The sequence below is a fragment of the Python bivittatus genome, unplaced genomic scaffold, assembly GCF_059951505.1.
Source record: "Python bivittatus isolate LINGU-HERP-01145 unplaced genomic scaffold, Pbiv_v1 ctg000040_np1212, whole genome shotgun sequence".
NCBI classification, from domain to species: Eukaryota; Metazoa; Chordata; class Lepidosauria; order Squamata; family Pythonidae; genus Python; species Python bivittatus.
In genome coordinates this window covers 4295324-4309747 of record NW_028277032.1, presented here as the reverse complement: position 1 = coordinate 4309747, position 14424 = coordinate 4295324, and the positions used below count along the sequence as shown (strand labels likewise).

At 45.4% G+C, this 14424-nt stretch overlaps 1 pseudogene; it reads left to right on the top strand.

Annotated features, from left to right (window-relative positions):
- The first annotated feature begins 3169 nt into the window (after positions 1–3169).
- LOC148216938 (large ribosomal subunit protein mL45 pseudogene) lies at positions 3170–5363 on the top strand (annotated as a pseudogene).
- The last annotated feature ends 9061 nt before the right edge of the window (positions 5364–14424 follow it).

The window sequence follows — 14424 nt, the reverse complement described above, 5'->3', positions numbered from 1 at the left end:
TTTCACAATAGTTCCAATAAAGGAAAACCATGTTTCATCCTTCCTTCTTTCATTTTTTAAGGTATCCGTAATGTTATTGTTATTTTGCATCAGAATGAATCGAAAATCACTGCAAATCCAGATTGTACTACAAGGAGATGAAGTGTGTCCAACTCAACAGAAATTGGTGCGAGGCAGTTCATTCGATGCTCCTTTAAATTATGATGTCATAATAAAAGTGGCCATCATGTATTTGCTTTAGACTGAATGGAATAAGTTATGAAACAAAAATGGATCACGGAGAAGGAGCCACCCGGGGCGAATTTCAGGCAGAGGGAGGCTGTGCAAAGGGAAGGAGGCGAGGGAGGCGAACGGATTGGAGCCCGTTGGCGCGGAGGGGAGAGACGGCAGGGGAAGGGTGCGGCAGTCGCCCGCTCATTTTCCCCTCAGAGCCTCCCGAAGCGAGCCCGGGAGAGAAGACCGGCGCGCGGCAGCTCCTCGCTCGGAGGGAGGCGACCCAGCGCGGGGAGCGAAAGGTGCAACGGCGGCGCGCGGCTCCCTTCCCCTCCCCTCCCCTCCCCTCCCCGGGGCTGCGCGCACACAGCGGCGTTTGAGGGGCCGCCTGTCAGTCGCTGACTGCCCTCCCTCCCCCCAGGACTTCTCAGCAGGCCTCCGCGGGGCGGGGGGGGGGCGGCAGGACGGGCCCTTTCTTCCGCGCCGGCCGAGGGTCCCGGGAGCGCTCCGTGCGGGCTCCGGGCTCGCAAGGCGCCCTGCCCAAGGGCGCGTCCCCCAGAGCAGTCCAGAGCCCTGCGCGGAAGAAAGGTCGGCTCGAGCCGCGGCGGGACTCCCCGAAGTGGGGCTGGAGAGAGCCTTCGAGACAACCTCTTCGTACAGTTTGGTGCCTCTTTGCTCAGCCACGCAGTCTCGGAGCTGCGTGGACCGTGCCAATCAAGGTGAATTTATAGTTACGGATCGTAAGATCGAGTTGTAAAATACTGCATGAGAGACAATACGGAGGGTGCGGCAACTTTAAAAAGAAGCCAGAAGAGGCAGACATTTTGCTCGACTGTAAAAATGGCATGCCGTTTTGGTCCCGCTCTTTTTCTCGCACCCACCGATGTGCGTGCCAGATGATGTGTAGCGCGGGCAGCCGGTGTTGCTCCTGCCCCATCCCTCACAGAGCAACTGTTTCCTTCTTTTTATTGCGCCAGCGTGAGAGCTGTGGAAATGGAAGTGTGCGTGCACATGTGCCCGCCCGCCCGCCACCCACCAGCCTTGCAAAGCTGTCATTTTGCAGCGCCATTAATAGGTAGGAGAACGGCAAGGTTGCCTTTAGGGGAGAGAAGAGCCCAGCAGACAGAGACTCAGGCTTGCTGTCTTCCTGGGCAGGAGGCTCCAAGAAACCGCTTTCCTGGTAGCGTGAAATGGGCAGAGAAAGTGGCCAGAGATGCTCTGCACCTGGGCTGGAGCTACGCAGAAGACAGGCCCAGCTCCCAGGATGGGAGCAGTATGGCAGTACGGCACAGGGAGCCACACGATGTCCTCGGAGAAAGGATGCAGTGAGAGTTTCAACAACATATACACTAACATGCTTAAAGCCCAAGAATTATTATTATTATTATTATTATTATTACTACTACTATTATTATTATTATTTTCGATTTAACTCACAACATAACTGGCAGAATAAAATACAATGTGTATAAGAAAAAAAATCCAGGCTTTCAAGATTGAGGTCAGCCCTTCAAGGTAGGCCAGGTTGTACAAGTTTCCTGGGCTTAAAGCATATTTGTGTACATGTTGTTGAAAATGTCTCTGCACAGTTCCTCCAAGGTCATCTCTGTGGCTCTCTACAACTGGGGATACAGCCCCCCAAGTGGCATCCCTTGGCATGTCATGCTGTAAAAGAGGAAGGCGTTTCAGAGAGATGTGCAAGAACAAGAGCATCAAAGCGACCCGGTTAGGACCAAGAGCTGCTCTGGGTCTGGGTTCAAGCAGGCACGGAGATGTTGCCAGAGAATGTGGAGAGGCTCCAGGCTTTTCCTCTGGGAATGTCTTTGCGCCAGTTTCCCTGTTTGCTTTCTCCCTTGCCCTCTTCAAGCTGTGCTGCAGTCTGAACCATCTGGCAATGCAGCATATTAAAGACACGGGCATAAAAACCGATTCACTCCTTCGAGCTCTTCCTCAGGCAACTGTGGCCACAGCACAGTAACATTCAGTAAGGTTTTTAGGAACGGGGTGAGGCTGCTGTTCCCCATTATTGCCTTTCCCTCCTGCTCTCCTCCTTTTATTCCAAGGAAAAGATGGGGGCTGCAGTCATAGCTGTCGTTCATAAGACAGAACTGAAGCCAAAGGCTTTTAGCCTAAACTGGGAAGATAAACCAGGTTTGCAGCTCTTCGTGTGAATTAAATACAGCTGCTCAAAGCGGCAAATCTTGGGGTGCATTGACAGGGGCACAGAGTCCAGGTCAGGGGGTGCAATTGTTCCACTCTCCTTTGTTTGGGTCTGAGCCTATTTGGAGTTCTGCCTCCAGTTCTGAGCACCGCAGTTCAAAAAGGACGGTGACAAACGGGAGCAAGTTCAGACAGGTCTACCAAGATGGTGACAGGTCTGGAAAACAAGCCCTATGCTGAATAATTAAAGGACCTGGGTATGTTTAGCCAGCAGAAGAGATAACTGAGGATGGCTTTTTTAAAACTGTTCTTGGTGCCTTTGAGTCAGTCTTGATTCCCGGCAACAGCCTCGGCAAGTCCCCCAGTTTTCTTGGGAACACTTCGAAAGTGGTTTGCCCTGGCCTCCTCCTTCCCAGGGCTGAAAGAGAGGGACAAGTCCCAAATCCCCCAACTACCTTCATGCCTAAGGCAGGACTAGAATCAGTCCAGACCTTAATCAATAGACCAAACTGGCTGTCGGATATGACATTAGCGAGCTAAGGTTCGTTTATGTCCTTGCTTACAAGCATTGGGAGGGAAGTCGCGTTGGCAGTGAATTCTGGTAGCATGTGTTTTTCAGGAGAATGGAAATTTATAGTTTTCATGATCATCAGTGTGCCTCTTTTCGTGTCTTTATTTGTCTTGTTTTTCATTACTTGCATTTTGAGCACTTCAGAGATGTTTAATTATGAAGATAGAAGCTAATATGTAGGAAGTAAAGCTTTCCGCCACCATCACACACACACCCTTATCCTAAATGGAGAAAAGGATAACCTTGTTGCTTCAGAAAAAAGGAAGATTGAATGATAATATATGTGAGGATGTTTATTGGGTAACATGTTTACTGAATGCTGCCCATTCAGCCCCATCTTCTCTTGTGATTCCAGTGAGGCCCAAAAAGTGACACAGACTTTCTTCTAGGAACTTTAATTCTTTGGAACAGCAGCAAAAGGAGTTAAGGGCTGCAGGAACTGTGATACCTGAAGATAAGATGGTACAGTATGTGACTATTATCTGCACAAGGGGGATCTTTGATCCTTATGTTCCTCCAGAAGGAGATGCCCACATGTCAGTGTTGTCAAAGGAAGGTCTGTTGCAAAGGACAGAGAAGTTGAGGCAGACTTGCAAAGTCATACACAGCAATCCAAAAGATCAGAGAGTGTGATCCTGGCTTCCATGTCAAAACCTTTGCAGGAAAAGCCCAAGAAATCTTTATTGATGTACACAATAATCTGGCAAATTTTAACAGAGAAGCTTCATTCTAATGACTGAACACTGTTACCTGGAAATGGTATGAGGAAATGAATATAAGACCATCTGGTGGAGTTTTCTGGGGTCATTGGAGTCCCCCAAGTGGTTCAGGTGCTATACCCAACTATGCTGAGTGAGGAAATGGTGTATGGGCAAGTGACAGTTTGAATGCACGTCTGGCAGATTTTGGCTATCTATGACCAGTTTGGAAGGCTGATGTATGGGAGCAATCAGATACCGAAGAATGTTCTGGAGTATGTTGTGTTTGAGGAACATCTGCTACATAAGACTGGCCAGTGGAGGTTACATGAGAAAATTGTTCCATCATGGTCTCTTCCAAAAGATCCCCTAATCAGACTGTTAGGATCCCAGGACCAACTCTGACACCTTCAGAAGAATAAGAAATCAATCACCAAGAGGCACTAGATCCACAGACGTAGTCCAACAAATAATAAGACCAAAAGAATGAAACACGGAAGACAAAATTGGATATGTCGGGCAAGCTTCTTATGTGTCATGCTTCTCGTTAAGTTATGAGGTATTTTATTTATTTATTTATTTATTGGGTTTCTCTCCCGCCCATCTCCCCTACAATAGGGGACTCTGGGCGGGTTACAAAGAGATTAAAACTATAAATATATATAAAATACATCCCATATATACAATTAAAACAATACTAGAAACAAAAAATCCAAGAAGATGGAAAATCAGGGCGGGGACAGCCGGCCACTATGGGGCTAGCCATCTCCCTGCCATTCCCTAGCCATTCTCCCATCCTACTGAGTTATATGGATGGTAATTTGGCAGGTATATTTTGCCACACAGGGCAACATGCTAGATCATTTTCACAATTGCTTTTCTATGTATATGACATTTTCAGTATATCATCAGTTTCATTCTCTTTCCTCAGTTCTTTGATTTAAAATAATACCGCAAAAGCAATAGACATTGAAATGAGGCCATTTGAGCCCTGTAGCCTTGTACAATAACCACCGTCACCCTCTGCCACGAGAGTTAAGCAGCGTGGAGCTTCTGGTGGGACCATCCCTGCACGGCACCGGTGGGTTGGCAGCCTCCGGCCAGGCAGAACCATCACATCATCCCCGAGCAGGTGCCTCCCGGCCGCAAGGCCAGGAGAAGTATGACCCACAGCCGGTCGACTCAAAACAGTGAGAGGAAGCAGGCCTAGAATTTGCAACCTGGAGCAGGCATGCACAGGGGGCTGGATTTGGGTTCTGGTGTGCTACACGTCTTGCCTGCGAGACGACTGACCCGTGCCAGTAACGCTCCTGCAGTCAGCAAGGTCCTGAAAACAGGCTTGAGGGTCTGAAGAATCAAGACTGGTGTGAAGGCTGACTTCATGTTGGTTATATTCTGGGCTTCTGAGCTGGCATATAAATTTGGCCAGCTCTTGATATCTCAAGCTCCCAGTCATCTCCCTCATCAGACCCCCTTAGTCCACGCAGGCACAGAGGCACAAGTTGTCTGCTGTTTGAAGCTGATGTTCACATAGATTCTTTAAAATGGTAGCATGCTATATGTAGAAATTAATCTATAGCATGGGTACCATTGTCTGTTTTAGAATCATGCATTTGAAATGTCTCTGCGATTTATAAAAATCTACCTTGCACAGTTGCAATAAATTAATCTTTCTGTCTCTCTTACTGTCTGGTCTGTTTAAAAATTGCACCTTCAAGACCTGTTTCCCCAGCTACTCGACTTCATTCGGTTGCACCATTACTCTTCCGGAATGCTCTCAGATGAGAGTTTTATAGGGCAGTCTCCCTTGCCGGCTTCACATAATTTTATGGGGATTCAGATGACAACATCATCAAGCTGCAACCCTTGGGGGTTTTCAAAGACTTGCCCATTTGAGGGCTTTCCAAGTAGAAAAGCAGGATGAAAATATTTAAATAAATTTAAATATGGCTTCTCCAACCTTTTCGTTCATACAGGGAAGCGTTAAGAAGGGCAAGAGCAAAACCGAGTGGGGGGTTTTCCTTTCTTTTATCACTTGGATGTCTCCCGCTGCTGTTGTAGAGTCCTTTCGGGTCCTTCAGGGCAAGGTTTTATCTCCTCTCCTCTATTTTGCCTCCTGTCTAGCTGCTCCTTTTTTCCTGATTTAAATCTTTGAACATGTAAATTACAGCATGTTGTGCTACTCTTGATTTCTCAGCACTGAAAGGCTTCCTGAACTTTCCTTTCCTGCTAGAATGAGCAGCCTCCACTCCCTGCTACTGACTGCTTAGCTGTGGGTTCGTGGGGCCTTTTTCCTTCCTCCTTGGGCAGGCTTGCACAGTTCCAATTTCCTGAAATAGAAGCACAGGGAGGAATTTAAAGGGGAGGGGAATCTGGGGAGTGTAAGGATGTTTTTTAAATTCAAACTTGAATGTTATGGAGGAGACGGGCTGCACATGCCAGCCCCCCCCCCCAACTCGGCATTCCCGTGCCTGCCCGACTTCTCAGGGCCAGACTGGTTTGAAAGGAGCGACCCAGCCTTCGGTAGAACGCTGCAAGTGAGAGTCAGCCCTTCGAGGTGAGCCAGATCAGGAAAAAGATAGCACAAGAAATACTAGAACTCTACTTTATTGATGTAGGCTATAATGGCAAAACCTTGGGAGCCTGACAGCTTTTCCCTGTCGCTCCTTCTTATAACAAACAGTCAAGGCATTCTTGAGTTTCTTTCTGACACTTTCCTGTTTTCCCAAGCTCAGCTCATGTTTTACTGACAGTTGCCACATACCTTTTCCGAGGTCATCTCTGTGCTCCTCTACTGTGAGAGCTTGGCTGAGAGGTGGGGAAGGTCTGCAGCAGGGAGTCCTCAGGCCCAGCCAGCCTCCCACTTTGGACCTCCTTCTGCCAGAGGTTTGCATCCAGAGATTTAACATGCAGGAAAATCAACTGCATATTTGCTTTGCAACATAATGAGATTATGGGACTCATCAAGTTGGGTCCTCTGATAAAATGCAGAAAAGAAGGATCATTCTCCAAGGAAATCAGTGGACTTACATCCATGTTGACCCAGAAGAGAGCTTAGCTGGAATCCTGCAGTCTTGTGCCCCTGGTTTTAGTATTCTTTAAAAACTGGGAAATAATAGAGCAGCTCTATAACTGCACAATGAATTAACAATTGAAACAAATTATAGGCATTTGTAGGCTTCCGCTGAGTATGCAAATAACGGCAAAGAAGAAAATCTTCCTCTGACTGTCTGTCTATCGCATCATTTTATCACCAAGTCAGATTGCCTCAAGGTAGTTTGGTAGAATCGAAAACCTCCAATAAGACAATCACAAAAAACATCTCTCAGCACTCCATAATGCCAACATTGAAGCATAGAAAAGAATCCCCCAGACAAACAAAAGAAAAAACACCTTCTCCAAAGGTAACCCAATGTCCCTTTTAGTTTCTGGGGAGAAAACTCTTTTGGTGCCTTTCAAAGAACCCAAGCAGGAGACAAGCCACCCTCGGGGGAAGGGGCCCACCTCCCAAAGGGAGGACATCTCAGCCTCTTGGAATGACCACACAGGAAGGGCTGATAGCTGTTTGGAGAGAAAGTCAGACCACAAGGGGCTGAGTAAGTCAGTGCCAGCCCTTTGGACTGGAGCTGGAAGCCTAGTGGGAACCAAAACACTGGCATTGTGCTGCCAGATCTGCTCATTGGGCCACTGTGTTCAGGGCCAACCGCAGCTTCCAAGTGACCTGCAGTGGTAGCCATACATGGCAATAGCCTAATTGCATGGTGATGAAGGCACAAGTCATTTTCATCAGACTTTCCTGATTTAGAAACGTCCGTAACTGGCACACCAGCCAAAGCAGGGCAAAATCCCTGCTGGCCGTGGCCTCCACCTGCTGCTCAAAAAGGAATCCAGGAGTCCAGGAGGATCCCCAAATTATGAGTCTATTCCTTCAGGGAGAGAGTGACTCCCCTCAGAGGTAACCTTTAGGGCTGCTACCAGGACACAATGCCCCCAGGACCCCATTCCCTCTATCTTAGATAAGTGGGGACCCTCAATATCCCTTCTTCTAATGCATATACAGGACAGGCTACGTCTGAACAAGTGAGAGAGAGATTGATACCTGGGGACCATGTTACTTTGGGCTGTATAGGTCAGTACCAGCCCTTTGAATTGGATCTGGAAACCTATTGGTAACCATTGCAGTGACCAAGGCACCGGTATTATGCTGCTAAACCTATGCGCACTCATCAGCAGTCAGGCCACTGCATTCTGGACCACCTGTAGTTTCTGAGATCTTCAAAGGCAATCCCAGGTAGACCATGTTATAGCAGTCTACACACAAAGTGATAAAGGCATGAGTCACTATCATAAGGGCCTGTTCCAAAAAGGCCCCCAGCCAAAGTTGGACAAATCTCTCATTACCTCCTGCTCCTGCTCAAGCAGGAGCCATGAGTCCAGGAGAACTCTAAAGCCATAGACCTGCTCCTTCAGAGGGAGACGGCATCCAGAGCTAAAGCTATAGCCAGAAAACAAGTAGCTGGATTACCCATGAGCAGCCCCTCTGTCTTCCTGGGGTATCAAGCCCCTGTAGATGTTTTGGTCTTGTTAAGTATTTCTGGGCGCACATGATCTATGTTCTTATTATCAGAGTTTTCCTACTTTTAAAATTGTAAGCCACCAAGAGTCAGGTAGCCTTGGAATACATAAGTTGAGTGCAGCTAAGAAATGTAAGGGGATCAAGAGGAGCACTTTCTCTCCCTCCAGGTTCAAGTGGTCATCCAACAGAGTAGCCAGTGCAGTCCTGATCTCATGCCTGGAACTGAATCCTGACTGAAAGGGATCCACATAGTCTGTTTTCCCTAGTACCATCTGAGGTGAGCGATGGCCTTTTCACCAGGGAACACATCTCTGCCTTCTTCAAGTTGGCCAACACCACCCCTCAGCCAAAGAGGAATTAATCACATCCCAAATCCACTACACACACCACCAGCTTCCCAAAGAAGCCAGGTCAGGGACGGATCCAGTCCAGAAATGGCAGAATTCATGCTACCAAGAATGCCATTTGAAATCTATTTCTTCACATTACAGAAGCTCAAAGAATCCTAGATGACCTCACAAGATATCACCCCAGTCATCTCATTAGACTCTGTCCAAGTGGTGTCCAACCTGGAACGAATGTGAACAATTTTATCCACAAAGAATCATACTAAATGTGTCACAGCAGTCTGCAGGAGATCTCCCCACCTCATTACCCAGGCCACTGGATGAGAATCTGCAGAAGAAATAAAAGCAGAGAAATGTACATGCTTCACTGCTCATATCACCATGGTATTTCCTGAACCATATTAGATAACTTTCACTCTTCATTTTCTGCTAGAGTCATTCAGGGAATCTTTTCAGTTGCTTCATCTCCTGAAACTTCCTGGTATACCGAGGAAGCTTCAGGCAAAGGCCAGTCAGGAGCAACCTTGTCATCTCTGCATTCCAGAATGGAGCTGGAACTGCCTAAATGGTTGCTGGGAAGATCCCCAAGCACTCTCGTGGCATGATGACAAAGAGCACAGTAGCCTTCAGCACTATCCCCTGAAGAGCTGCTTTGTGTGAGATGGGCGGCTTTATAAATGTGACCTATAAATAAATACAAAATCCCTCCACCACTGCTTCCACTGTTCTCTACGACCAGTTGCCCAGGCCCTTTTTGCATGCAGACAACCACCCAAACTGGAGCAGATTCTCACAAGCAACAAGCCAGTATGGGAGCTAGACCCTGCAACAAAACCAGGTGTCTCCTTTGCACCTGCATTTACACTAACAGCACCATCACAGGTCCCAGCAAGTACGCACACAAGATCAGTGGATGCTCTTCCATTAATGTGATATATGCCATTATCCGCCAGCAACGCAACTCAGGATTCTACATAGGACAAAGGCCAGTCTTTGTGCAAAGGAATTAATGGATACAAGGCTAACAGCAGGACTTAAAGCATCAGAGCATTTTAACCTCTCACGACACTTGATTACACGGTGGAAAAAGAAAACTACACCAGTGCTAACTATAGAGCAAAAGACTGCATAACTCACATCTCAACAAACACAATGGGCTTTTAACACATTACAGTTGTTAACTGAAGATGTACTTGTAATCTGACTCACATGTAATTTGCGTTTCCATAACTATCCTGTTTTCCCCTCCCTTTTTTCCTCCCCAGCTCATCCCAGTTTAACCACTCCATGCATCTGATTAAGCGAGTTGCAGCTCATGAAAGCTTACGCCTTTTAATAAAAAGTTAGTCTGAAAAGGTGCTACTGGACTCTTTCTGATTCTTGAAAGTAGCATTGCTTCAACGTATCGGGATTTAAGTGGTGATCCCAAGGAGGGGAGACCACGGTTGACTTGGGCTCTGTCCTCCCTCTGTGTGGACAAAACATTCAAGACTTCCAGATGTCTGTAAGCATCTTTATGTTTCCAGTGGAAAAGTGATCACGGTCCTAGAAGCCCATCTTCTGGAAGCACACCTATCAACAGCTGGAAGTGCGTCTACCCACATCATTTATTATTCTCCAACAACCAAGATTTTCTTTAAGATAGATTCAAAATAAAATGTTCTCATGCTTCAAATGCCCTGTTTAACATTAATTAAAGGCTTCCTCTTTGGAGCTTCAAGAAATTTCATTCCTCATGTGGAGAATTACTGATAAATAGTTTGTTAATTGCCTATTATTCCAACTTTTCTCTCCAAGGGGAATGTGGTCTTTCTTTATGTTTTAACTTATAAAATAGTGCTGTTTTACTATATAGGAAAAAAGATGAAAATAATGGCAAGAAATTTTAAAAAATAACTACATAACCCTCTTAGAGCAGGAATGGACAAAAAGGAACAAGAGGCAATTGATAAGAGAGCGATCCCCAAGGCCCTGGCCGAGCTCAGCAGGAATTAAGAAAAGGAAGAAACAGTACAAAGGAAATGGAAATCTTAGGAACCGCTGCACCCATCTATGCCACACAAGCCGGGCTCCAGCTGCATTTTCCATTTTAAAAGTTGCCAGCAGTCATGTCTGAAAAACGAGGACAGGATGGCAAACATTGCTGCACTGGAATGCAAGAACATAAAATAGCAGCAATTTTGAATTCCTCTGCAATAAGCCATTTAATAAGCATGACCCACAGAAAAGGCAAGTCCTGAAGCAACCCTGGTTTTCTTTGAATTGGTGGGCATTTAAAGACATTTCACTGATGCCCTTAGAGATGGCATGCTAGAGACCACTAACAGAATTACTACTTCTGGTTGGTAAAAGATATGAGCCAAATGTTTGCCCACCAATTTCATAGAACCTCTTGTCCTTACTATGTTCGGCACTTGCCTGCGGTCCTCTGACACTTGCTACTTGCTACTACTTTTCTCCCCTTCTGGCCTCTCCTTCCTAGAGTTTTCCCAACTCCTCAAGGATCTCATCATAAGTAAGGTCCTATCGTTGGGCACAGATGGAACCATTTCCTGGAGTGTTCTCACAGCCATCCTCATCCGACAGGGAAACCCTTTCCAGGTGGAAAGAGAAGGGGAATTTGACAGGAAGATATGGGAGCACTGACAATCCTTGAAAGCGCAGCAAAGTCTCATGGATTTTCAACTCTTTTCTCCCAGAGAGAAAGAGGTTACCACACAGCACAACTTTAAGGGGTCTGGGATCTGCCACTTCTGAAATCAAGGAAGGTAGGCCTCCAGTGTTTGATTCATAACTTCCTCTTTCATATGCCATGAGCTGTCATATTGAACAATAAATTAAACCAATTTTGTCATTTAGTGACTTTCTGAGATTTCAAATCATACAAGTTACAAATCAAAATTATATTAATTAAATATAATTTTTTGCAGAAACAATATTAGCTTATAGCATTGATCAATAATAATATTGTTTAAGAGTCTACTAAATATAACATATGAAACAAGGCGGAAGTAGATAGGATGGGATTAAGAAACAATCTAATTCAATTTGGGTTAATTCAAAGTTCACCCAGTCCAGCTCTGGGCTACGTCTGGATGATATTTAAAACTTCCAAGATAAGTTTTTAAGACTGACTAATATTAGGAATCTACAAATGGTTGTAATGTTACTATTTTTTAAACAGAATTTGATAAAATTATCAGGCACCATGAAGGCCGAAAAGGGAGTTTTGTGCCAAAATTAAGACAAACCAGTAGTAGCTTTTTATACTCATGTAAATGTTGAATAATTAAACAGACAGCCTGTTTCTGAGGGGTGGAGCCTGCAAATTTCAAATAAACAAGCGGAAGGGGCTCGTGTTGCGTCCCTGTAGTCTGATGAACGCTTTCTGTATAAACAGCAGACGGCGTAGAGACGCTTCAGGTGAGACACCTGTCTCATCGCAGAAGGATGGTGCAGGCGATTCTTTTTTCAAGGTCCGCGTAGTTGATAATTGAGGGGAGGAAAGCCGGAAGGGTATTGGAGGCGTTGTGACTGGGGGATGTAGCTGTTAAAGAAACACTGCCTAAAAGTTGCTCACTGAAAAGCAGAGTAGGAAAGAAAGGTGTCTAGTAAAGAACTCATAAATCAAATTCTAAAAAGGAAGGATAGTTTAAAGGAAGAGTTTCTGTCTGGTTGAGCCTGGGAGTGAAAAGAGGCAAAATTCTGAAAGGTCTCTGGGTGAGAGAGAGAGAGAGAGAGGAGTATGCCAAGAGAAGAGAATGCCAAATGTTGTAAATGTGCCCTGTCCTCCACAGCTGCACCAGCATTTGGTGACAGGGAGAAATTGCCACTGTTGTCTCTTCTGTAGATGTTGAACCTCATCAGCTGCTCGCTTTCAGTGGGCTCCGCAGGCTGAATGATTCTTTTCATGCCGCTGGCGTGGTGGCATTGAACCCCTCTGACTCAGAGCTCCAAATAAGCTTCCCCTGCCCCTGTTTTCCACGGTATCCTCCATCCCTTTTGCTTTCTTCCATTTGCTTTGACTCTACACGCTGGCCCCACATTAACCCTAGTCTCTGGATCTCCCTCAGAAAGAAAAATCTAAGGGAGGCCCTGCCGCCTCTGCCCCCTCCTCCCCAGCGTGCTTCTCGTAATGAACGCTGCTGCTGCCGCCGCTTCAGAGAAGACTGCTGGGGCGGTTAGGACCCCACCCCCCACCCCCCACGCCATGCCATAACCTCAGGAAGTTCTTTGGGAATTGCACTGCTTAATGTGCTTAACAGAGATTCACAAAGGCGAAGCAGAGAAATATATAAATAGAGAGTATATATATATATATATATATATATATATATATATATATATATATAGCAGAGAAATATATATAAATAAATAAATAAATATTGATTATTCACCCTAAAAAATAAGATACTGGAAGGATAGTTGTACACCACTCCAATGAGAAAAAGTAATTGGGGAGCTTAGTAAGCCCTTGTGGAGTCACAGAGAATTTCTGGCTAAGCTAAGAGTTAAGAGGAAGGTATAGGGAAAGGAAGACGGGTGTAACTACCAAGGGGGCACCCTGGCAAGTACCCAGCACCTGCTGAAAAAGGGACAGAAAGGCCAACCTACAAAGGAACGTAGGCTCACAAGGGAAGCTGAAAGCAACAAATAGGTTTTGGGGCTATGTCAATAGTAAAAGGAAGAAAAAGGAAGTGGTGGGTTTGCTAGTAAGACAAAATGAGAGGACAGGAAGAGGTGACAGGAAGAGGGCATTGCTCATCAACTCCTACTTTCCTCAATCTTCTGCCCAAATGGCCCTATGCAGAACAACTGGGTCAAAGAGAGGATGGCAGCACCGAGCCACCATAAATGAGCTTAGGTCTCCGGGAACAGACTCATGTTCCACCTCCACTCTGGAATGCAAAGATGCCAAGGGCTGCATAAACCTCGGAAGATGTTTACCCAACTGGATCTGGGCTCGCTATTGCTGGAGGACTTTTTCATTGACAGGTACACTGTCTTTTTGTCTATCAAAACAGGTTGCTGTCCAAAAACCTAAGGGAAAATACTGTGAAAGATAATTAAGAGAATCTCCAGTAGTTGCTTTAAAAGCAATTTAAAAGTCACTTGACTTGAATATTTTAACATCTTTTACTGCAAATGGCACACTGTATAGTATTATATAAATTTAGTGAAAAATGGGGAGAAAAAAGACAAACATGACAGAAATCAGTGGGGATTATTTTGGTACTCTGAATATTCTGGATAAATTTTTGTGGGTTTTTTTTTTCCTCTCAATAAAGAAAGGGAACATTCCTGATGACTTAAAATTGCATTGACTGATTAAAAACACTTGACAGGATGGCTATTTTTTTAAACTCTGAATATTAAAAAGCTGAAACACATGGTCCATTCAAGCTGGGGAAAAGGCCTGAAAAGACAGGCATGAGGTAATATACATTTTTCTTAAAGTTGGACTCATTTATCATCACCAAGGTCTACTGTTCCAAGCAAGATGTATTTACTGCAAAAGAGCAGCTATTAAAATGTGTTAAGGGTTAAGGAGCAATCTAAATGGAAAACAGAATTTCTTAAAGCATCTTCTCCCCCCCACCCCAAGTTGCTTTACTCTGCTGGAGAAAAAGGCAACATCAGGATAACTGAGAGTCACAGTAGGGCTGTCCAATGCGTGCTGCAAACAACAGATTGACCGGCAGTAGCCGGGCATTTGCTGATGGCAGCAAATAGACACAAAAGAACTCTAGCTCTTTCCTGCCATCCAGTGATCTTCTGGAATTTTGCAGACCAGACATGATAGCCCTATAAACAGAAAGCAAGTTAATAAAAAGAACCTTGTGAATTTCGTTGGGAAGC